The following is a 24,255-nucleotide window of genomic DNA, read 5'->3' as shown; positions in this document are numbered from 1 at the left end:
ATAACACCTCGTTTCCCTTACAATGACGCAGACTATCACTATCCTTTATGCCTGATAATTTTAGTTTCACTTGGGTCTCTTAGCGGTTAGGTCTCGACTCTCTAACGCCTTATACCGTCATAAGAGCAAACAGTAACCCTATGCATGCAAGCGATAGCAAATGAGTGAGCTTTTCCTATAGAAAATAGGGGTCACTAGACTCTGTGCCCTTGGACAATTTTTTACCCCTCCGAATTCACCTAAAACAAAATAATGAATGTTTTGAAAAGAAAGGCAATTGAAAAATTTTAACTTAAGTTTTAACTTTTTAATTGAAAAACCGGTAGCGGAAAAATACGGAAAATTTTCCGGAAAAATATAGCTCGGTCATTTTCCGGAAAATTTTCCGAGCGGAAAATTTTCCGCGGAAAATTTTCCGACTTACAACCCTAATAGTAATACTAATTCTTGTCACTGGAAGGCGGTAAAAACTATATGACTGGGTCATCTTGTTTTGGTAACGCGTGCGCACGCGCTTATCGGGTCCGGGCTACGCCGGAACCATCCATTCAATAAAGCCGTGCCTTCGACAAGGCTAAATAAATATTATTAATTATTCGCATTAATTATTGTTTGCGCAACTTTTAATGATATGCAATGGATAGAGGAAGACGTAAGCTTTCCTTTGGTATATGATTTATTAAGTTTGGAAGAGCAGGGGCTATTCTTCAATTTAGCCGAGTTCTATAAGAAACTCTGGTAGAAATCCGGTCAACGTACGCGAAAAATCCACTACGAGCAAGTTTGAGTTAAAGCGTTAGTGTTCCCTGCAGGTAGCCAAGAATTAAAACAGTACTTATCTTGCGAACGGTAAATCGGAGAGTATTCCCGTTGGTCCGAGAAGAAAGATCAGCTGGCGGGGCTTCAGAAAAACCTCAATAACACACTCCTAGAACGCTTACCGCATCACCACGAGGCGAAAATTAGTATCACTGAAAATTCCCGCTACTTTTCCAGAGCTAAACCGTTTTCTAGGACTAATCTTTACAAAGACTTGTCATAGAAGGTCCAAAGAGGTTTAAACGTTCAGCGGGTGGTAACGGAAGATATGCGTGGTTCAAACTGGCACAGCAACCACGTGGGCTGGCGCCCTGTCCAGCAATAGGTGACCAGGTTAACGCTATGGGTAATGAAAATTCAGGACTTATCTTTATAATGACTGGTCGCAGAAGGTTCAGAGATGTCTTGAAACGTGCAGATGGTGATGACGAAGGAACTGAGTGGGCTCAAAAGTCCCAGGAACCACTTGGGCGAGCGCCCTGGCCAGCAATAAGAGACCAGGTTAACGCTCTGGCAAACACAAAAATCCCTATAACTAAGTAAAAAACGACGTAGAACGTCGTGGAAGCACTCAAACTGAAGCTGATACGTTCCGATTAAAGAAATTAACCGAAAACCGCAACAAAAAGCACGAAAAATTACTCAAATTAACAGAAAGTCCGGAGCGCGGCAAAAACGCGACTTAAGCAGACGACGTTAAGAGAGTCATAGTTACTCCCGCCGTTTACCCGCGCTTGGTTGAATTTTTTCACTTTAACATTCAGAGCACTGGGCAGAAATCACATTGCGTCAACACTGATCAATGGCCATCGCAATGCTTTGTTTTAATTAGACAGTCGGATTCCCCTGGTCCGTGCCATTTCTTAGTTGGCTGTTAGTTGCCGACCGAAACGGTCGCGCCAGGCACGAGACCCAACACGCCGCGCAGTAAAGAGAGGTAGAAAAAGGCCGGCGTCGAAGAGTGTTTTAGAAGGTGAAGGAGAGACAAATCACATTGGAAAAACTTGTGGGTAGCGTCAACTTGGGTGAGACACGAGGAGTACGGATGCTTAGGTCGTTTTCTAGAGGTAGCTTTGCTTTTACGACCGGGTGTTTTCTGTTTAGTACAAAGACGAAGTCGCGAACTACGTAGACTTTTGTTAGTAAGGGGTCCTGTTTGTGAGTCTAAGCCGAGCACAGAATCAGAATCAGACGGGGTATCACGTGTATTTTCTATTGTAAGTTCAGATTAAAGTTGTGTTAAAATAGAGGAAGCTGCTGTTTTATCCGAACAGTTAATTAAAGGGCTTTGTAGAGAGAGATAAACTGTCCGTAGAACCAAGTGGATGAGAGAGTAAAGTTTTATTTGGTATACATGTAAGTTCAAAAATGGACGAAGATAAGGCCTCGGTTAAGGTCACAATCGGGGATCGCGAAACAACCATGATGATGATCTAAAGCTGGGTAATGCAACGAGGTGGCCAAGGTTTTAAGAGACCATAGTGGAATCCGATTAAAAAATCACCAAGAACGCGACTCACACGCAAAGTTTACCATATAATAACTAAACTGAGCACTAAACTATCACTTTTAAAACTAAATATAGACAAAACGTTAGAAAATCCCGCAAAAATAATATAATTGCGGCAGCGTATTTCAGCTTCTTCAAAGGTCCAAGTTTCCCGAACGTTTTTTTCAAAATTGTATACACTGTTTCTTTCCTAAGCCTAAATAGTCTTTTGAAACGGTAATCATCTAATTTGAAAGCTTGCGACCTATCTCTAATTACGCGATGCCTTCTTAAATCTCTTCGAGCTAAATTATCTGCAGCAGCAGCCAGCAATAATATTTCATGTTCCAATAATACGACCGCCATGTTTTAAAATTTTTTTTAGTTGAAACTTGGAAGTTGGAAAGTCTAACGATGGGGTACCCCTTGCGTTAGCGTACCGCCTTTTTTTGTCGATACGGCCGACCAAAAATCCTATCCATAGCTTTAGAATTGCAACTTTAGAGTTAAACGACATTTCTTTACCGTAACGAAACAAAAGCATCGGTAGATGGCGTAACGAACGCCTCGGAATAGGACTCCAGATCCTTTACCGCTGATCAACGATGGCTGTGACGCGGTTCCACGTGTTTCCACTGCGCTTCCAATGGAAGCGGTGGATAGCAGTCACGACATGCAAGCTGGCCAAAACGCTTCAAATATGGGCGTGCAGGCTGAAAATCAGTTGAACCTTGCAGCAGACGACGCCTACGCAATTTTAACACAGCCCGATGCTTTGTTGCGAAAACTTTCTGAATACGAAGCCAATGATCTTTACGATCATTACTCTTTTCACCCGGTGAACGTTCAACCACCGAAAGATTTACTTTTCGCTTACCAAATGAAGCGCGTCGAAGCCGAGCCAGTTAGTACTTGGGATAAAAATTGGAATACATGAGCTTCGTTCATTTGTTCCCTCGGGGTCGCTTTGCAAGCACAATGATAGACCATTTGGGAAAATAACGGAAACCGAGTATCGTTTATCCCGTCTTTTGAACAAAAGTCCAATTTTTAGACGAGATTACGCCTATTTGTTCCATTCTTATCAAGAATGCGAAATGAAAGCTATTTCTAGCAGATTGAACTACGTTCTTCGTGTTAAAAAAACCCATGCAAATTGGGTTGGAAATTTGCTCAGTCGCGTTGAATCTGGCGATAAAGCACTTGAGAGTAATTTAGCAACTTTCTTGGGTCATATTCAAGGTACTAAGGACTACTGGTATAAAGTCCATAGATCCGTTCTAGCGATGATTCGGGAATTTGGTCCTCCCACCTGGCTCTTGACTTTTAATCCAGCCGAATACGATGACATGGAACTACACGATACTTGAGAAAAGTGAATTCAGACGTTCCAGGAGTTCAGACGATGACGGTGGCTGAATTGTTGAATTTAGATCCTCTTAGCGTCAATTTGCACTTTCACAACAAAGTGCGGTTGCTGCTAAACCACTTTGTCTTGTGTATGCAAAATCCAGTTTTTGGCATGATAGAACATCATTTTTGGCGAGTTGAATACCAATCTCGAGGTTTACCTCACTACCACATGCTTTTGTGGGCCAAGGACGCTCCACGTACAAAAACACGTCACGTGTTCGATGCCAAGAGCATCGGTAAGTCCGGAACTGCACCGGCTGTAAAAAATTTCCAAACTCACAAGTGCACCTCCAGTTGTTATAAGAAGGTGAAAAATTCTAAAAAAAGGATCGAGAGTGTGTCGTTACGGTTTCCCTCGTAACGTAACAAACGTAGCGACTATGAATTCCGTTAGATCAGTTACTCGTCACCGTAAGATGAAAAAGGTGCAGAAACGGCTGTACGACTGCCAAGAAAACAGCACGAAGTTTAAATAAATGATTATAATCCCACGCTACTTTTGGCTTCCAAAGCCAATATGGAGTTGCGATTTGTCGCTGACAAATCGGATATAGTGGCAAACTATGTCACGGCTTACGTGACAAAGGGAGACCGAGCTGACATGGACCAAACTTTAGCCGAGTTAGGGAACGAAAGTTTGTCCAAAAAATTATTTGCCTATAGGTTGAAATCTTTGACGTGCAAGCAAATAGGAATTTATGAAGCTCTCAATATGATGCTGGGCCAAGACCTTTACATCAAATCCGACACCACTAGATTTATTAACGCTAAATTGAAAGAAAACCGATGGAGAGTCTTGAAATGTCGCACGTTTAAGGGAAACTGACCCCGAAAGGAAGGACACTTACCAAAATGGGTTCGTCGACGACAAGTATCCGAATTGTCCCGACAGCTTGGAAAATCTTAGTTTTCGGGAATTTGGTCAGTTTTACGATTACGCGAAGCACTCTGAAGGTGTTGAGAAAAATGCGAATGTAATCGTTTTGAAAAACAATTTGGGTTTCATGAGAAAGAGAATTGAGCCCTACATAATAGAGGACTACATTCATGACCCGATAGAGGAGAAAGAAAAGTATTGTCACGCTCTACTGATCCTCTTCACACCGTGGCGTGACGAAACTGAGCTATTGGGCGATTTTGAAACATACGCCGATGCTTTCGAAAACTCGCTTTTGGTGTTAAAAGACATGAGGGAATATCAAAAGAAGCTCTCGGTTTCCACAGAAGTTCAAAAGAAACGAGAGGCTTCTAAAAAGGCGAAAGAGCCAGAAACCATAATTTCGGAGACAGAAAGTGATGACGACGAAAATGCGCTGCTAGGGAAAGAAATTGTTATCGAAACCGAACACAGTCCCAAGAACAAGAAAAATCTGGAAATAACTGCCTTTTTGTGTCGGGACCTGGTGTCACTGGGAAACTGTTTCTCACAGACACTCTCGCCAATGCCGTAAGGCGTCACTTTCAAAATCCTGCTAGCGTGGCTATTGCCGCGCCCACGGGTTTGGCAGCGTTCAATGTTAATAGCGTGACGTTACACAGATTACTAATGTTGCCGGTAGATCATGGGCGCATCGCCGAATACCATTCCCTGAGTTTTGACAACAATAGTATGTAAATGAGAGAACGGGATGGGTATGAATTTTCCATAGAGATAACATGGGGTATGATACCCTATGGGAAGATTAACATTGGGTATGAAAATTCGACGGTCTCGAATGTTTCCGAAGCGGTTGTTTTGTGCACCTTGGACGGCGCGGAGAGTACGTAAGTTTCACGGTAAAATGAGAAAAGAGCGGGACGGGTTAGTAATAACATTGAGGGAAAATTAACATTGGGTATGAAAATTCGTCGGTCTCGAATGTTTCCGAAGCGGCTGTTTTGTGCACCTTGGACGGCGCGGAAAATACGTAAGTTTCACGGTAAAATGAGAAAAGAGCGAAACGGGTTAGTAATAACATTGAGTGTATAATTTCGTCTCGATTTCTCTGAATTGGCTCTCTTGGACGGCAAGGAGAGGACGTAAATTTTACGGTTAAAAAAAAGAGAGAGATAGCTCTAGTTTCGTTACGATGGGAGAACTCGAGGTTTGGAATTTCATAAATTGTTTATGCGTGCGGTTCACCCGTACGAGACATTTGTCTGCGGCGGTGTGGTTTTTTTTTTTAATTAAGGAAGCTAAATCGGAGTATAGGAAAGAAGAAAAAGATTTTTTTTGGCGTGATGCAAAATTATACAAATTTTGACGGTGTTTTATCAAATAAGAGATGAGGAAAGTTGGGTATACGTATCGGGGGATAGAATAAACATGAGGCATGGATGAGGGATATACCCTATGGAATATTACGATAGGTATATACTCCCTTTACTGTGGACTTTAGTATTATTAAGGTACAGTTTTCAAGGAAGATATACAGTAGAGTATGTCTGTATAATGTAGCGGAGAGAAAGGTACAAAGTTCAGCAAAATGTTTGAGAAAAATTTGCTATATAAAGCTGAATTCTTTCTTCTAAACATCATTCTGAACTACATTCTGCGAATCTCTTACACCTCTTGGGAAGCGATTCCATTGAAAACACTTCATTTTTCTTCGAAGGATCAGAAACAAGACGTGTCCAGCTGAGCATTTTCCAAAATCTGAGAGTGGTGGACGTGAGAGAAATAATCCTTGGAACAGGGACGGATTATGGAAAGCAGTACCTAACCAAAATGGGTTTCACTTTGACGCAATACACCTGGAAGACGCTGATGGACCAATACGACGAAGTCATAGCGTATCACAACGAAGTGAAACGAATATTCAATAGTATCAAAAGAGACGTACTGAACATTATAACAGAATTCGTGAATAAGCAATGTAATGGTTGTAAAATTGATCATCCTTCACAAAAACAACACGATTGTCTCATGATTGATTGGAACACGCGTTTAGATACGTATTTTGTAGATGGGATGGATACTATTAATTATTCCGAAATTACCCATAAACTTGACACGTTTTTAAATGAGGATATTCGCGATGCGATTGTGTCTTTCATTGTATGTAACGCTAAGAAAATGTTGTATAAACTGAAGATTTTTAAATTTAACAATAAATGTTTAGTATTAAAGTGTCAATTCTCTCTATCGTAGCTCATTTAAAATCATGGAGCCAGTTATGAAGCATCCATTCACTGGACTTGTCTCAGGTCCAACGCAATGTTGAAAGTCACATTTTATAGCGAAATTAATTAAGCATAATGCGTCCTGCATTTCTCCACCTCCCCAAAGAATAGTTTGGTGTTATACAGAGCACCAAGAGAAATGATTTAATTTCGTATTGGAAAATAATCCTAACGTTGAGTTTCACGAGGGCTTATTAGACCCGAGCAATTTGAATCCCGAGGTTAGAAATTTTATAATCCTCGACGATCTATTATGCGAAATAGCTAATAACAAAAACGTCACTAAATTATTTATTCGAGGTTCCCATCATCGTAACACTTCGGTGCTCATTTTAATGAAAAATTTGTTTTATCACGGAAAAGAAGTTAGAACCCTGAATCTGAATTCTCAATACCTCGTTATTTTCCGTTCGGCTAGAGACGTCTCCAGTGTCTTAAATATCGCTAAACAAAATTCACCTTCTAATACCAAGTATGTTGTCGACGCATTTCGTCAAGCCGTGGCGAAACCATACGGCTATTTATTCATCGACCTAAAACCAAACACTGCAGATGAATATCGACTGCGAACGGGAATAATACCAGGGGAAGAAGCGGCTATATTTGTTCCAAAATAAAATGAGTACATCAACGTCGAAACGGGTGTGTAAAAACTTGAATTTTTTAAAATTTTTGAGCACTTGTAACGCGAAACAGAGGAAAGCTGTCATCAAACTATCGAATCGTGACGCTATATTAGCGTTAGTCGAATGTTGTATAAATGTACTACGTGGGAACATTCAACTAACAGATGGGCAAAAGAGTCAGTTGAAGAAACACCGTAAAGTGTTGCATAAACTTTGTACAAAACTCCCTCTCGCTAAGAGAAAACAGATTCTAGTTCAGAAAGGGGGTTTTTTACCTCTTTTACTTGCACCGTTACTTTCAATCGTTAGTTCAGTCGCTGGCTCTGCCATAAACCGTGCCATTAATAAATAATGGCTCGGAAAATGGTATTGGTGTCCGAAGACGCTTTACGTCGAATGATAAATGCAACCACCAAAGATGTCGCTCTCGAATCGGAAATACCATCCTTGGATAAAGAAATGAAAACTATTCTCGACAACCCTCATATATCCGAATCGGAGAAATTAACTTTATACAATTAAACTTTACAGCGACACATAACATCTAATCGTAAACCAGTTGAAAAACAACAGACATCGGTTAAAAAGACCTGGTACGAAGAAATTGCAACGTCTATTCCACCGAGCATGCTCACTGACGCGATATCTTTGTACACTTGGACATTGAAATTCATTTCGTGGAATGAACTTGGAGAAATGGAAATTGGGGGAAGGGTCGTTCCCGGATCAAACGTGATCGATTTAATTTACGATGCGGTTAGAAAAACAAAACCAAATACGGACCCAGCCGGTTACAATAGCTTCTACGAAATATTGCAAAAAAACAATGTACCGAATAAATTTATCAAAAACCCTACCAGAGCGCGTGTATTGAAATCATCATTGTTTAACGCGACATCGCCCAAACTTAATCAATGGGTGTCGATTTGATTGTAACTACTATTAAAACGTTAAACACGAGTCAAGAGTATTTATTTCAGTTTGATATCTCAAAATGGATGGTTGCACAGAAGTTGTAGCGGAAGGCATCGTGTCCAGATTATTTAAATCCTTTTCAAAAAATCCAAAAATATTAACCGGTGTCTTTATATTAATATGTTTCGTAATAATAGAAGTTTTCGATTTCTTAATTTTGTACTATACGACACACACACTTCTGGAAATAGTACCACTTACAGATAAGCTAGAAAATATTTATTATGACATAGCCGACTCTGGTGGTTATGTTGGTATCCAGGGATTATATCGCTCCGCTAAAGAGAAGGGTCTCAAAGTGACGTTAAAAACGTAGAGGAATTTTTGAAAAAGCAAGACGCCTATACTCTACATAAAATACTTGGTGGCGATATAAAAGAAATAAGACAATAGCGTACGGTATAGACGATCAATGGCAAGCCGACCTCACTGACCTCCAGAAACTTTCGAAACAAAGCAAAGGCTATCGATATATACTTGCTTGTATAGATATTTTTAGTAAACACGCTTTTGTTGAACCGGTGAAAGATAAGGAAGGTGGTACTATAGTACAGGCATTGAAGAAGATTCTGGATGGTGAAAGAATACCAAGGCGAATACAGAGTGATCATGGGAATGAGTTTGTGTGTAAAGCCGTTCAACCCGAGTTAAAGTCACGGGGAATTGAGTTTTTCGCAACAAACTCGGAAGTAAAAGCCAGCATTGTCGAGCGGTTTATTAGATCGTTTAAATCAAGGATGTATCGATACTTTACGGCGAAAAATACTTATACGTACGTCGATGTACTTCCCAAATTAGTTAGGGCTTATAATAGCAGTTACCATCGTTCAATTAAATGTAAACCCATCGATGTAACTCCTCAAAATTCAAAAATAATTTGGAAGAACTTATATGGAGATATTGACTTTAGTCCTCCGGTAAAATATGATTTTCAAATTGAGGATATTGTCAGAATAAGCAAAAACAAAGGACTTTTCGATAAAGGATACGTTCCAAACTTTTCGGAAGAATTATTTCGAGTAATTAAAAGGATAACGAGACAGCCACCGGTGTATGAACTGGAGGCGTTAAATTCGGAACCCATTTTGGGAGTTTTTTTACAAAGAGGAAGTACAAAAGGTGGGAAAAGATCTCGAGACTTGCGCCTTCAAAATTGAAAAAGTGTTAAAAAAGAGAAAGAAAGCTGATAATACCGTAGAATTACTGGTACCTTGGAGTGGATACGGACCTCAATTTGGCAGTTGGGTGCAGGAAATTGACTTACAATGAGTTTCTATATCACTTCAAAAATCCGATTCATCGACAAGATACTTTCCCAACAATACTACGAGTAAATTTAGGACGTATCTTCCAGAGATAGTAAAACTTAACGGCCCTTTCGAAGTTGGATTGACGGAAATAAGTTATCCAAGAACCTGGAATAATGTCAGGGGGGAAAGATCTATAAGAATTTGGTCCACTGACGCTAAAACTATGGAAACTATGGAAACGGTAGTTGTTATTCCAAAAGGGAGTTTCTTATCAATTCGAGATTTACTCGGAATGTTGTTGTTCAATGGTAGCACTATCAAATTCACGTATACTGCTAGTTTAAAACGCGTATCCGTTTTTATGGACTATAATTACACTATAAATATACCCGGTGATATCGCGGTTATGATGGGATTTACGCTTGAGTCAAATGAGGATTACGTAATTACAGAATCAATGATGGCACCTTATATCGTGGATTTGGATGCCGGATTACATTCTTTGTTTGTTTACTCTGACGTAGTCACAAATACGATCGTAGGGGATAGTAAACTCCCTTTTGAGAATAATTAGCGGGAAAGGAAAAGACGGAGAAACTGTGGATGTGGAATTTGCTCGACCTCATTACCTGCCTGTATCTTCTTCGGACATACAAACTATAGAAATTAATATTATGGATGAACTGGGAAGCCCCATACAATTCGAGCGAGGGAAGGTGAACGTTACTCTACACTTCAGACCGCGGAGGACCTGGCTCACCTTATAATAATACGAGCTGTAACGGGCAACTTTCAGTTCAGTGAATAGCGGCGAATGACAAACATCATGGGACGACCCCAATACATTTCCGCCCTAAGCGATTATGAGAGCTATTATTTAAACCAGGCTGGTTTCGGATCCATGCCTGTCTATCGGGGTGTTCCTGTGCAAAGAGGGTATGGATTAGGGAAAATACTGGCTTCGGCCTTTCGGAGTGCCATGCCCCTTTTTAAACGTGGTGCTCAGTTTCTTGGAAGAAAATTTCTCAATACCGGAGCTAAAGTTGTGACGGATGTTGCTAGTCTCTAGTGACAAGATCGAAGAGCGCCGGCAAAGAAACCTTGTTGTCAGCTGCGGATGTGTTTAGAGAGATGACGGGATCCGGAATTAAAAAGAGGCGTAGGGTGCATCGCAAAGCTACTCGGGTTAAGGCTAAGAAGAAGAAAACATCGTGTCGTTCTTATTCCGATATATTTTCCTGAGCCCAAGAACATGGCGCTGATGCATCCTAACTCTAGTGGCTGCGTCAATTGCGAATTGGATATATTCCCAAGTCCCGTTAACGCAAACGGGAATTATCGGTGGAGAATGGGTCGAATACTTTCCCATTTCCAGCATCAGCAACAATTCAAACTTAGTTTTCTGTATTAGTGGAAATTCCGAATCGTACACGGATTTGTCCCAAACTCTGCTCCATGTTCAAGCGGATGTGAAAATGGACGATGGATCTTCCCCGAAAGCTGCCGTGATTGCCGCCGATGGTACAGTAACGACACCCGCGGATAATGTCGCCCCCGTTAATTTGTTTTTGCATAGTCTCTTTCCCGAAGTGCATTTATTTTTGAACGAGAAATCGGTTACCCCGCTTCCGCGAAGCGATGGCTAATCATCGAAACCCCTCCTCGAATACCACGCTCTATAAACAAGTGCATATCAATATCGAGAAGTAACTCCAATTTCACTTTGGTCATGTGAAGCGCGGACTCCCAGGCGAACCCCGGTCCGGTGTAAGCATGCGCGCAATCCAGACCGTAATATTCTACACACATAGCGCGGAAACTTTCGAATACGTCGGCGAGTTGAAGGGTATCTGCCTGCACGTATAAATCGTGGAGTTCCCCTGTTAATATACCACCATTATTTTCACTAATACTTTAAGAAAGCTGCCATAAATAATACGTAGATTTTGGATGTTAAAAATGTCCCACACTTGACGAACATTTTCGTAACTCTCATCTGATATGTGTTCGTCGGTGAGAGCGTTGAAAAAGGCTTCTTTGGGTGGGAGTTCGACCTCTTGAAACTTCTCTACGTTGCCCATATAGTCGTATGGATAGGTTAATTTTTTCATTAGATACGGGGCTTAATGTGCGGGATAGAAAGAGTTCAAGACGGGAAATTTTTCTCTACCTCCCATGGCCAAATTAGAAATTAAAGTTTCGAGACTAGCGGGCATAAAACGAATTGAGTCGATGAAACGTAACCGACCGAAAGTGAAACTGATATACGTTTCACTGTTAGATGGGATACACGAAATGTTCTCATCTTTTTGAAGTCCTATCCTTTGCATCTTAAGATGAGCGTCGTAACTGAAAATTTTTAATAGTTTATTATCTATATCTATATAAATCAAAGTCCTGACTGACTGACTGACAGACTGACTGACAGACTGACTGATAATCATCTATATCTATATAAATCAAAGTCCTGACTGACTGACAGACTGACAGACTGACTGATAATCAACGCCCAGCCCAAACCGCTTGCCCTAGAAGGCTGAAAATTTGCAGGAACGTTACTCATAAGTAGTAGGCGCGTACTAAGAAAGATTTTTCCAATCCGCCGCCATCTTAATAAATGGCGCCCAGAAATGTAAAAACTATTCTCTATGCAATTAAGTACGCGCGTTTCAACCGATTTCACAAATATTTAGTACACTGGTTTGCTTTAACCTTAAGAATGGTCTTTCGGGTTCGATTTTTCGCCATCTTTTAAAATGGCGCCCAGAAATGCAAGAAAATATTCTCTATGCAATAAAGTCCGCGCGTTTCAACCGATTTCACAAATATTAAGTACAATGGTTTCCTTTAACCTATAGACGGGCTGAAAGGTCTTTTGGGTTCGATTTGTTGCTATCTTTTTAAATGGCGGCCAAAAACTTAAAAACCCTTCATTATGGAATAATGTCCGCGTGAAAAGTAATAAAAAATATCCCGACGGGCTGACGGACTGTGCCGAGTGCCTTCGCTCCTAGGGTGCTACAAAAATATTAGTCATCAGTAAAATGTACCCATTCTTTATATCATTTTAGATGGAAGTTCTTATTACACGCGAGCGACGCCGCGGGTAACAGCTAGTAGTTAATATTTGATGTTAAACAAGACCATACCGTGACAAATTATGCATTATGACAGGAGTAAACTTTCCTACTCGCATTTTTAAATTACAAGAATTGTGCGCGACTCCTCGAAAGCGTCCTAATTATTAAGATTAGTTAATTTCTTATTGATATTAACAGTATATTTATGTTCGTATTACCAGAATAATGGCAATGATCTCTGACTCCCGGATCATCCTGTGTTAAGACGTCCTGACACAAGTAACAATGAGTCGCTTAACGACATAATTCTTCCTCGGCTGGACTCAGATCCATAGGAATATTTTCCTTTAATAATTCAGTGATATTGTTTCGCTCCATCAACAAACTTTCGAGAAAAATGTCTATGGCATCGGTTCCCCAATATGTTACAGGCTCATTTAGTTTTCCGTCGGGTCCTATTACGACGTAACTGAAACCGCACGCCACGTGCTCGGAAAGTTTGGTTGTTAATGAGATTGAAGAATCTGGGTAACAAGTCTGGATTTTGTCAATTATAGATTCAAAGTCCGCATATATGACGTATGGAACCTGAAAATAAATTTATTAAGACTAAGAACTTATGGAAATTCCAAATGACTTCCTACCTTCTGAAGCCAATCAATTTTTTCAAATTTCAAGATGGGATTTTTGTGTGGCATTTTAACGAGTTGTGGACTGTGCACGTTACAGTTTTTCACGTGTTCTCTATGATTTATTGATTTTGTTCCGAGTTTTTCCCGCGAAACGATGTAAACAATAACGGCACACGTAATTTTTTCCGTTATGGTTAGTGAAATGACTTAATAGTCGGCTAATATCAGTAATTAGACAAAAATGTTACTTTTCTTTTGATTTTAAATAAAGTAGGTCTATTTGTCGATCCTCGGAAGCTTTATTTTCGCTGACGTGGAGAGGAAAAACTGCATTTTCGTGACCAAAAACATTGATTGACAGATGGTTTTTATTTTCAAACCTTTTAAGTTCGAGTGGATTTAATTCAAACGGAAAACAAATGTCGGTGCAGTCTAACTCCGTTTCAAAAGCTACGTATTTATTTTGATCATCGCGATGTGATTTTGGAGGTTGAGGATGTAATTTCGCGAGAATGCACCACAAGAAACACTTTTGATCATTAGTTTTTATATTTAAGAGTCCTTTTCCGGGATTATTCAGTTCAGGGGGAAGCTCTATATAGGTACCACCAACCAGAGGCATGTATCTAATAATATCCACTTGAAAAAACAAGATACGATCTATGCCCATATCTTGAAATTCCTCCATCGCCAGTACCATTTGTTTCACACACGAGTCTATTTGGTTGGGTATTAAATGTGATAGTAAGGAAGTTTGAGTTCGGCTTCGGATATCGGGTAATGCTTCGACTTCCGATCCGTCGTTCAGTTCGCGAACGTATCTCACACGTAAAAAAATGTTCCACTTTATACCCCGCTTCTTACTTAAATGGTTTTTCAAGTATTTAATTAATGATGATTTTATTTTTTTAATTATTAATTCTGTATCCGTTTCACTCGTTTGCGGGGTATATCGTGAACTCACGATGGCGTCTTCGGGAACCGCGACTTCTTCGAGGTTTTGAAGAAAGTCATTCACCTGGTTGTTGATGGCTAAGTCGGGGTCTATGTGTTGTTGGTGAGATGGTCCTGGCGTGGGGGAAACTGGCCAACTCCGATGAATGCGCGAATATTGAATTAGTCTGTACCTTCTGGCAAAACTGTTATTACAGACACGGCAGACAATTTTGTTTTTTCATGTTGTTCACGAACATGGCGAATTTAAAAGGAACTTGAAAGAAAATTCTCTCGAGCATAAAGGGCATGAAAACATATTGTCTAGTTTTTCGTAGCGACTGATAATTGACTTGGTCTGACTCGATCTTATATACGTAGTGAAATTTCATACCTAATCCTCTAACACCCGTATGTGAAAGACGCGACTCACTCTGTAGTCGTAAGAGAGGAAATAAGGAGCTCAAAGTGTGTCGCTACGGTTTTCCTCGAAACGTAACAAACGTTGCGACTTTGAACTCTGTTGAATCAGTTACGCGTCATCGTAAAATGAAACGAGGCCAAAAACGTCTGTACGATTTGCCCAGAAATGAAATCGAAGTTTTTATCAATGACTACAATCCGGCATTACTTTTGGCTTTGAAAGCCAATATGGATTTGCAGTTTGTCTCCGATTCCTCGGAACAAGTGGCGATATACGTCACGTCGTACGTGACAAAGGGAGATCGGGCTGAAATGGATCAGTGTTTCGCTGAGTTGGCACACGAAAGCTTGTCAAAAAGATTGTTCGCTTATGGAGTGAAATCTTTCACAAATAAGTCGGTCGGAATTTACGAAGCTTTGGACATGATGTTGGGACAGAAATTGTATCAAAAGTCTGACAGCACCAAGTTTATTAACACTAACGTGAAAGAAAACCGATCCAAAGTTTTGAAATGTTACAAGGATCTTGCATGCTTGAGGGAAATTGTTCCTGAAAGCGAAGACATTTGCCAAAAAGGGTTTGTGGACGACAAGTATGCCAACAGACCCGATAGCTTGGAAGAATTAAGCTTGCGAGAGTTCGGACGGTTTTACGATTACGTAAAGTACTCGGAGGGAGCGAAAAAATCTGAAAATGTAATCGAGTTGAAAAATAATCTCGGTTTGATGAGAAGAGGATTAAGCCCTACATAATAGAACATTACGTTCACGACCCAATAGAGGAACAGAAAAGTACTGCCACGCTCTACTAATTCTGTTCAAACCATGGCGAAACGAGACTGAGTTATTGGGCGAGTTTGCAACCTTCGCTGAAGCTTTCGAAAGCTCATTATCAACGCTAAAACCCATGAGAGAATACCACGAGAAATTCTCGGTATCCAAAGAAGTTCTAAAGAAGCGCAAAGCCTCCGAAAAAGCTAAAGAGATTGCCGCGATTTCGGATGCAGAAAGCTATGACGATGAAAATGCCCTTCAAGAGAGAAATCGTCGTTGAAACAGAAAAGGCGATGCATGATGTCGAAGCCGCTATGGAAATTGATTTCGAGGGCACGGCACTAGACCAAGTTGCGTTACTCAACAATGATCAAAAAAGGGTTTATGACAAAGTCATGGATCACTTCACTCAAGAGGGAGGGAAAATTGAGAATTTCTGCCACTTTGTATCTGGTCCGGGCGGCACTGGAAAGTCCTTTCTTATTGCTATTATCGCCAACGCCGTTAGACGTCACTTTAAAAATGCCGGTAGCGTCGCGATAGCCGCTCCTAACGTAACTAAAGCTTCATCAGTTGAAACTAACATTTTGTGTCCGCACAACACCTTCGTTTCCAACTCCAGGTCCACTGAAGTAATGCCTATACAATGGCTCACATCTTCCACCCGTTTGATCTTGTCAGTCAATCGTTGAAACGACAGTTCATTCATCTCATTCCAAACTTTTAAAGGTAATCTTGACAAATACCTGTCTGCCCGAATAAGGCAATCGCAAACAACTTTCCTTTGGCCTACTTGTATTTTCAATAAATAAGGCGGTGTTTCGGTTCTATAAGAAATAAACATAAGATGAAACGCAACATTTATTGAAGAGACAGAATTCACAGAAAACGAGCGAAATAAAAATAAATGATTATTAAATTAAATTGGTTATATAAACCATTACAAACCTCAGCATTCGAGCCATGTTCCGGCCACGGTGTTTATCCAAAGTGCGAGATAAATAATTCCACTGCAATTAAGGCGGATGTTTTGTTCTATAAACAAAATATAAGGCGAAAAGGTTACATCGACGTAATGGAAGCGATAGCTTTCAAAGAAAAAAGTAAGCGAAATAAAAATAAACAAGAATTAAATAACGATCTCAAAGGTCAGCATTAGAGCCATGTTCCTGTCAAAGTGTTCCTTGTTATTATCTTTTATATTTGTAACTTATTTAACACAAAGGGTATTAGAGTTCTTGTTAAACTCTACTTCTCAAAATTATATCTTTTATACGTATTCCCCTATTAACTTTATTTCTGCTTTTCCATTCACTTAGTCTGTTAGCCTTGTTAGGTTTAATTTAATTAAACCGTGACCATGATCCCCAAATATATGCAAAAATACAAGATGACTTTTATAATTACAATAATGAATCACCCCAAGGCCTAAGATTGGAATTAAAAGGGCTTCCTCAACCTTTGTAACATATGTAAATAATGACTGTCTGGGCATTGGTCTGGCAAATGAAAATTATAGGCACACGTGGGAACGAAGGTGCTGGGAAAACCCATATAGGAAAACAAACCGAAACGCAAAGTAAAATTATCACTTACTATGATTGTTCAACCGATGTTTGTTGCTCAGGTTCGAAAGAAGGCAGTAGGCAGTAACCCTAAGTAGAGGGCTAAGTTGCATTTACTTGTAGTTTGAAAGTAAATTGATGGTGTTAGATCGGAATTGCAAAGACTCGTATCCGCAAAAAATCAGACTTGTGGTAAAACTCAACATAAGCCGAATACAACAAATGGCATTGTCGTAAATGGTGCACTGAATCAGTGAATCTTCGAACTAAACACATATATGATTAAAGATCTCGTTTATCATTTCCATAGCCTACTCCCGCGGAAACAAGGCCTAGGAAACGGCCTCGCCTGGCCAGGAGAGGTAGATACCCAATGGACCCATCCATGAGGGTGGCATTCGCCAAAATGGGTGTTTCGGACGAAGCAATGCCAACGTCATCAGGCGTTGAAATATCTAGATCTGTCTTTGTATGGTAACTAAATGGTCTTCATAATCGAACTGTTAATTAACCTGACGAAATTTTCCTAGAATATTATCGAAACTCTAGATACACCAACGAAAGACCACTTGCTTCGTCGGTTGGCCCGTATGGTTCCAGAAACGGAATCCATTTTAGGCGAAAGTAAAACATTTTCCATAAATGCAATTAATGTATACTAAGTCAACCCATCTCTGTTTTACCTTTATTTATTTATTTACTTTTATTCACGTGTATTTGAAGTTTAAAATTATCACCGCCCCAATTAGAACCACCCCACATCTCTCACCCCCCCCCAGGTCAGCCACAATGATGTGTTTGTGGGGTCTGCCAGCCCATGCCCACAGACAGAGAGAATGTCAGTTGTGGAAGAATCAGGCGCTTGACCATTGGGCCCCAATTTCAGTTATTTTGCTTAGAACCCATGCTTCTCATTTTGACGATGCGCTTGAGGAGGGAATTAATCCTGGAAAGAGGGTTAGACTTTGATAACGAAAACCTGAGATTTCAGGCTTACGCAAATCTGTGTCTAACCCTCTTTGGGTTCCTTGGCTTGGGAAACAGGATGGTATTGCCAGCCTGTGGCGTCAAGCGCATCCGACATTCATTTCCCAAATGGGAACTATCGAGGGTTTCAACCAGGGAGATTCCCTGAATAACTGAAATCGGGGCAGAAGAGGGAAGGAACAGTATTGTAAATAATTTTGAATATATTTTTGTTAATAATTATGTATATTTTTTTAAATAATTTTGTATATTTTTTTAAATAATTTTGTATATAATTTTGTAAATAATTATGTATATTTTTTTAAATAATTTTGTATATTTTTTTAAATAATTTTGTATATAATTTTGTAAATAATTTTGTCTATAGTTTTGTAAATAATTTTGTAAATAGATATAACGATTATTATATTTTACTAGTTTCTTTATTAATTAAAATGATTTTGTGTCTTTATGTTATTAGTTACATTCTCTATTTACACATTTGCGGTTTTTCTCTCCCTAGACTACTACATTCGGTGGCTACATTCATTCAAAATATGCTATTATACTAGGAAGGAAGACTTCCCCTACCCCTCCCACAAACCTATATAAGAACCCAACCAAAGTGGGATCAAAAGAAAAGCTGTCTACAGAAAGTTAGAAAAAAATCACAGATCGCTCCACTCTCCCCCTTTACCGTGAGGTTACCCCGGCGTTGAATGTCTGTCGCATGACGTGGGGGAGGAGAGAGAAAGCGGAGAGTGAAAACAATTTATAGATCCTTCTATAGGGGTAGTAGGCCTACTACCTAGTCTGAAAATCTAAACAGGCTAGTATCGTTGGATGGGGGGCAAATAAAACTATAACATACTCGAAGGACATAGCCTTATCTCTAGTAGTACCAGAGTTATGAGCCTCGAAAGTTTTGTGTAATGTTAATCCTACGGAGGGAATGTTTATAAATATTTTGCTTAATTACTCGGCCCCTAGCTGTTTAACACCAAGTGCCCTGAATATTTCTTAAAATTCTAAATTTCCCTGAGGTCTTAGTCAATTATTTATTTCCCTGATTTTTCCAGGTTTGTTTGAACCCTCATAACTCGCAGCAAGACAAGGTTGAAAAGAGGCGAAAATAAGTCAAATATTTTCAGCCTCCAGGAAATTCTCGGGAGCGGAAATAAGCAAAACACTTAAAGTATCCAGAGACACTATTTTCTAAAGATTTAAATGTTTTGAAACCCAAATCTGAACAATAGGGGTGGGTACATATGGAGAGGGTGCTTAAAACCGTATTCTCTTATTTTTCTAATCCAAATCGACATTTGAATCTCCTGCCAAACAGTTACCCACCCCATATGTACGTCTATGCCTCTTTTTACCTAATGAGACGTCATCATCCTAATGAAGCGCAATGGGACTCGCCACGTCAAATTCCCAGGCATAGGTTCAACCTATCACTCTCCAGACTAGGGTTCAGTTCAAGCCCTTGATGGCGCCAATTGTGTGCTTCCCATATCGATCAAGCTTTCGCTGTAGAGCCTGGTAACTCTGAAAAGGAAATGTATTAATTAATGGACATTTAACATTTACGACCAAATAATATAGATATCTGTTAAATGAGTGCTGCTCTTTGCTGATGATGTAAAGCGTATCTTCCGTGAACCTATGTGATTGGACGATGGTCAAAGTGATGTAAACTGAACCTGTGAAGTAAGAGAGTAGTTAAATTTCTCTCCGTATATATAGGACCTGGCTGATCTTGCAATGGAGAAAAGATGTTAATTAACAATTACACATTTCAAGAAATGTGACAAACATGAACCCTCCTACAGACTATAAAGGTGCGATGCACAGCATGAAATCAAGAACATGCAATAGGGAATAATGAGAATAATCGTGCTTAAATATAGCACGAGCATGCTTAATTTAAAACGTTAAATTAAAAAGATTGATGAAAGCGCATGCCAGACTAAGCTTGTAAAACATTAAATTACAATAAAAGCGCTATCCAGACTAAGCATGTAAAATATTAAAATAAATTACAATAAAAGCGCATGCCAGACTAAGCAGGTAAAACATTAAATAAAATTACAATAAAAGCGCATGTCAGACTAAGCATGTAAAACATTAAATTAAGATAAAAAAGCACGCCAAATTTTGCGTGTTATAAATAATAAATAAAATGAAACAAATGATGATTGAGAAAAACGCACTCCAAATTAAGCGCGAAATAAATAATACTTGAAATTAAGCAATACAGTAATGACATTAAGCAAGACAGTAATGAAATTAAGCAATACAGTAATGAAACTAAGCAAGACAGTAATGAAAATAAGCAATACAGTAATGAAAATAAGCAATACAGTAATGAAAATATCAAATGAAAATAAGCAATACAGTAATGACTATATGCAATGAAAATAAGCAATAGAGTAATGAAAATGTGCAATATACCCTAAATGTATAAGGAAAATATACAATGAAAAAAAAAGAATTTAAATAGAAAAAGGTGAGTCATAAATTAAGCCCGAAATAAATAATACATGAAACTAAGCAATACAGTAATGAAATTAAGCAATACAGTAAAGAAAATAAACAAAGAAAATCAGAAAGAAATTAAAGGAATAGCGACGTGATTTAAAAATGATCTCAAATCTAAAGAAAACCTTACTTTTTGAGAGTTTAAACTCTTCTGATTCCAAAAATATGCTTGATTAATATTTAAATATGAGGGAAAACACAGAAAAAAACACTTCGAAAACTTGAAATTTGGGGGACAAAGGCAAATTTGCGGAGATGATTTTTGGCGGGTTTTTCTCCTTGATACGTCACTCACGGCATCTCGCGGAAAAGCCAAGCGCGAGACTCCCGAGTCTACTAATGCGGCGCGCGCGCGAATCTGAATAAATTAGGCTTAACGCTGCGCGGCGACACTAACAGGCGCGTCACGTGAGCGACATCTAGAGTGAAAATTTCTCCTTACTACGTCATCAAACGAAAGAAAATCTCAACTAGGCCTTTTCCAAACACAAAACTTTGATTGCAATTTCATAAATTGCTACGAAACCAAATAAAAAAGTAAACATATCATAATAAACTAGATTTTTCAAGGATCTTTTTCGCATTTTAAGTATGAAGATGACGAAAATTATGTCACTAACACTTTAAATAGAAAAAAACGCGTCATAAATAAGGTGAAGTAATTAAAAAAAAAAACAATTTGCAGATCACGTTTTGCATGTAATAAATAAATAAATAAAAAAGAACAAAAAAATAAGACATCATGGAAACATGCGTGCAACTAAGGTTTTTAACGATTCAGCCTGAACAATTGCAGCCTCAGCCTGAAGCTTTGCAGCCTCGGCTTGAATCTTAGCAGCCTCGGCCTTCAACCTTTTCGTTTTAATTTGCATGCTTCTTATTTTCAGCTTTGCACTCCATCTTAATTTTCTTATAGTCTAGCCTGGCCCCTTCTTGCTCCAGCCTCGCCCGTTCATTTTCCGCCAGTACTCTCATTACGGAGTGAAGGTGTTCCTCATGCGCATAAGCAGCTCTTCGTTGATGGACAAAGGTCTCTTGCGAACGTTAGGCAATTCAGCTGTAAAAAGAACTATGTTCAGTTATGATACCAAATACTAAGAAGCCTATAAACTAAGCAGCGGAAATCATACTGTAAGTGTTAGATGTACGTCATTTATTCGCTGTTGTGTTAATGAAATAATTTCATTTGCAATGTCTTTTACTAATAGTTCTCGCAAGATGACAACTGTTTTAAACGAATGTTGCGACAAAAGGTAATGTCATCCCGTGAGGTTCAAATGTTTACGAACAAAACAAGGCCATTATTTCCCCATTCCTTAGATGATGCCAAATAACTGTGTCGAGGATTATGTTCGTTACCGCAGCAGGCGGTACCAAACATATGAGGAAATAACTATTCACAGGTAACGTTATGATAAACGCCTGGGCACGTGAGTAAATTACCCAATTCATAAAACACTGACAGTATGTATAGTATACGACTTACAATTGCTATGAGACAGTGGCGGTAGGCCATCACTGGTGGTTCCGCTCACAGTTGTTGAGCAGCTTGCCTCGGGATCTTGGATAATACGGAATTAATTAATATTATTCACCATCTGTGTAATATGTCATCTAACCAAAACTCGTAAAAAATGTTGAAACATCTTGCGAAAGAGAGTCAGATTGATCTTGAAAGGTAAGAAGAATATTAATTTGAGCGCTTGTTAAACGAAATAAATTATATTCGCATCGCATGAATAAAGTATGTGCAAGAGGCAATTTGTTTTGACGCTAAAGGATAGGCAACTCCCTTTTTCCGACGGCAGCTTAATAGATACATGCTCTGTTCCGGCTTAGGTTGTCAGCACGCACATACCTATGTGACGTAGCTTTGTACGTGCTGACAAGAGACGAAGAAATACTGATTTTCAGCAACTGAAACCTCGTGATTTTAGGTCCTGAAAATTAGTAATTCTTTGGTCTCTTCAAACAAATTTTCATGATATCACTATACACGGAAAGCTTACACACATACTGGAATCATTGACGCTTCCAAATCCCTCAACGCTATTGACATCCAAAACGTCGTCATGGCGACTATTTAACGGACAAAAAAGAACTTGGTCATATTTTAATGTATTGAATCATGTTAGTAATGTAATATGTGTAGGAGTTCAATGTTGACATGGTAATTGAAATATGAGAGGGAGGCGAATCGCAGCCAAATATTGAAATGTGTTATAGGATATGTAGGAAAGAATTGTATATACAAACACTATACAATAAGAAGCTGCTTTGAGCGTTTTTGATATGACTATTCCATTGTTTGAATTAAACATTTAATTTGGCCATGAATTATCTCAACACTTATCATAACATTGTTGCGTTTAGACCTTTTCAAAATGATTAAAACCGGTTTCAATGTGTCTAGTTCATAATGTTGTATTGTATAATAATAATCTTAAGCTTTTGTTTATGAAGGGATATCCACACGAAGCCTATGGCCTTCATGTTCGTTCAACTGGACATTTGGCAACTAAAGGTAAACTACCCGGTCGTACACTTGCATTTCTACTGGGAAAAGTCTTTGAAAGCGTATGATTATTATGTTTATACGACAAGAAAAACTAAAGTATATTACAATGTGAGACGAAGTCACAAATATTGGAATTTTTAGGATTGTTTATGAAACTATCAGTGAACGTTGGTAAGGTGACAAGTATTTGACAACTAGGCCATTTGCTACAGTATGTTTAGGTTACTTACACGACTTCGCAAGGTACAGGTTGTGACGAAGAGCTGCAAGTCTCGCTGCAAATGTAACAATAACTCTGTTAATAGTTACTAGACCAACAAGTAACAATCTACAATTGTCCAGGAACCCTCTGAAGAAGGGTTAGGTCACAAACAACATTGCATAATTCCTCAAGGTGCTTGCTTTTACATCTTTGGCCTCGTAGTAAACAGGTAAAACAAATTATAAGATTTCAAGCCCACTTTTGATGTAAATCCACCGTTTAGAGCTGACACTAACTTTAAAGATGCACATAAATATTGTGTCAGTCATCGAACATTAGCAAATCAGGAACTCTTTTCTTAAGAAGCCAATGTTCATGGACAGAGCAATTCTTGCAGTTTAGGCTCTAATCATTTAGGTAAAATGCACCGGGATGTAGGGCTTGAAATACTTATGTGGCAAGCATTACATTTTAGGGCCTTGATTTACAAATAGATACAATTACGCAATAGGTACCATTAACAACAATCTCTAATAGGGAACAAAATTGTACGAATAACAGCGGAAAAGACCACTTCACACAGGTTCACTTCTCATGCTTTTGAAATAGGGAAATGAATTGGAATAGCTTCTTAAACCTGTCATTAGATGGGACTGTTGGTACAAACAATAACAATAGGATGAGGAAAATTCTGAAAGAGGTAGTTCCAAATGTAAATGCTCTCATTTATGGGTTAGCGAAACCATTTTAACTCACGATCTTCCAACCTTATCAAGTTGAAGGAGTAACTTAATGTACACTTGTACAAAATATGGACTTACCGGCATAATGTGTTTACTATTCTTACCATATATCTTTGGATTACAATAAGTTACTTGCGTTTCATA

At 39.0% G+C, this 24,255-nt stretch overlaps 1 long non-coding RNA gene across 3 annotated transcripts; it reads left to right on the top strand.

Annotated features, from left to right (window-relative positions):
- Window positions 1–21,862: 21,862 nt before the first annotated feature.
- On the top strand, window positions 21,863–23,973 carry LOC149662772 (uncharacterized). Of its 3 annotated transcripts, XR_016368663.1 has the most exons (4): window positions 21,863–22,326; window positions 23,112–23,225; window positions 23,308–23,409; window positions 23,472–23,973. It is a non-coding gene; the product is annotated as an uncharacterized LOC149662772 (long non-coding RNA). The 3 variants fall into 3 exon arrangements; XR_016368665.1 differs by lacking the exon at window positions 23,472–23,973 and having other exon boundaries at window positions 23,112–23,172; window positions 23,253–23,438; XR_016368664.1 differs by lacking the exon at window positions 23,472–23,973 and having other exon boundaries at window positions 23,308–23,424.
- Window positions 23,974–24,255: the final 282 nt, after the last annotated feature.

Source organism: Phalangium opilio, unplaced genomic scaffold (genome assembly GCF_054372755.1).
Source record: "Phalangium opilio isolate 3A_F unplaced genomic scaffold, DU_Popi_V2 ptg000063l_1, whole genome shotgun sequence".
NCBI lineage: Eukaryota > Metazoa > Arthropoda > Arachnida > Opiliones > Phalangiidae > Phalangium > Phalangium opilio.
This window is presented reverse-complemented; position numbering and strand designations above follow the sequence as displayed.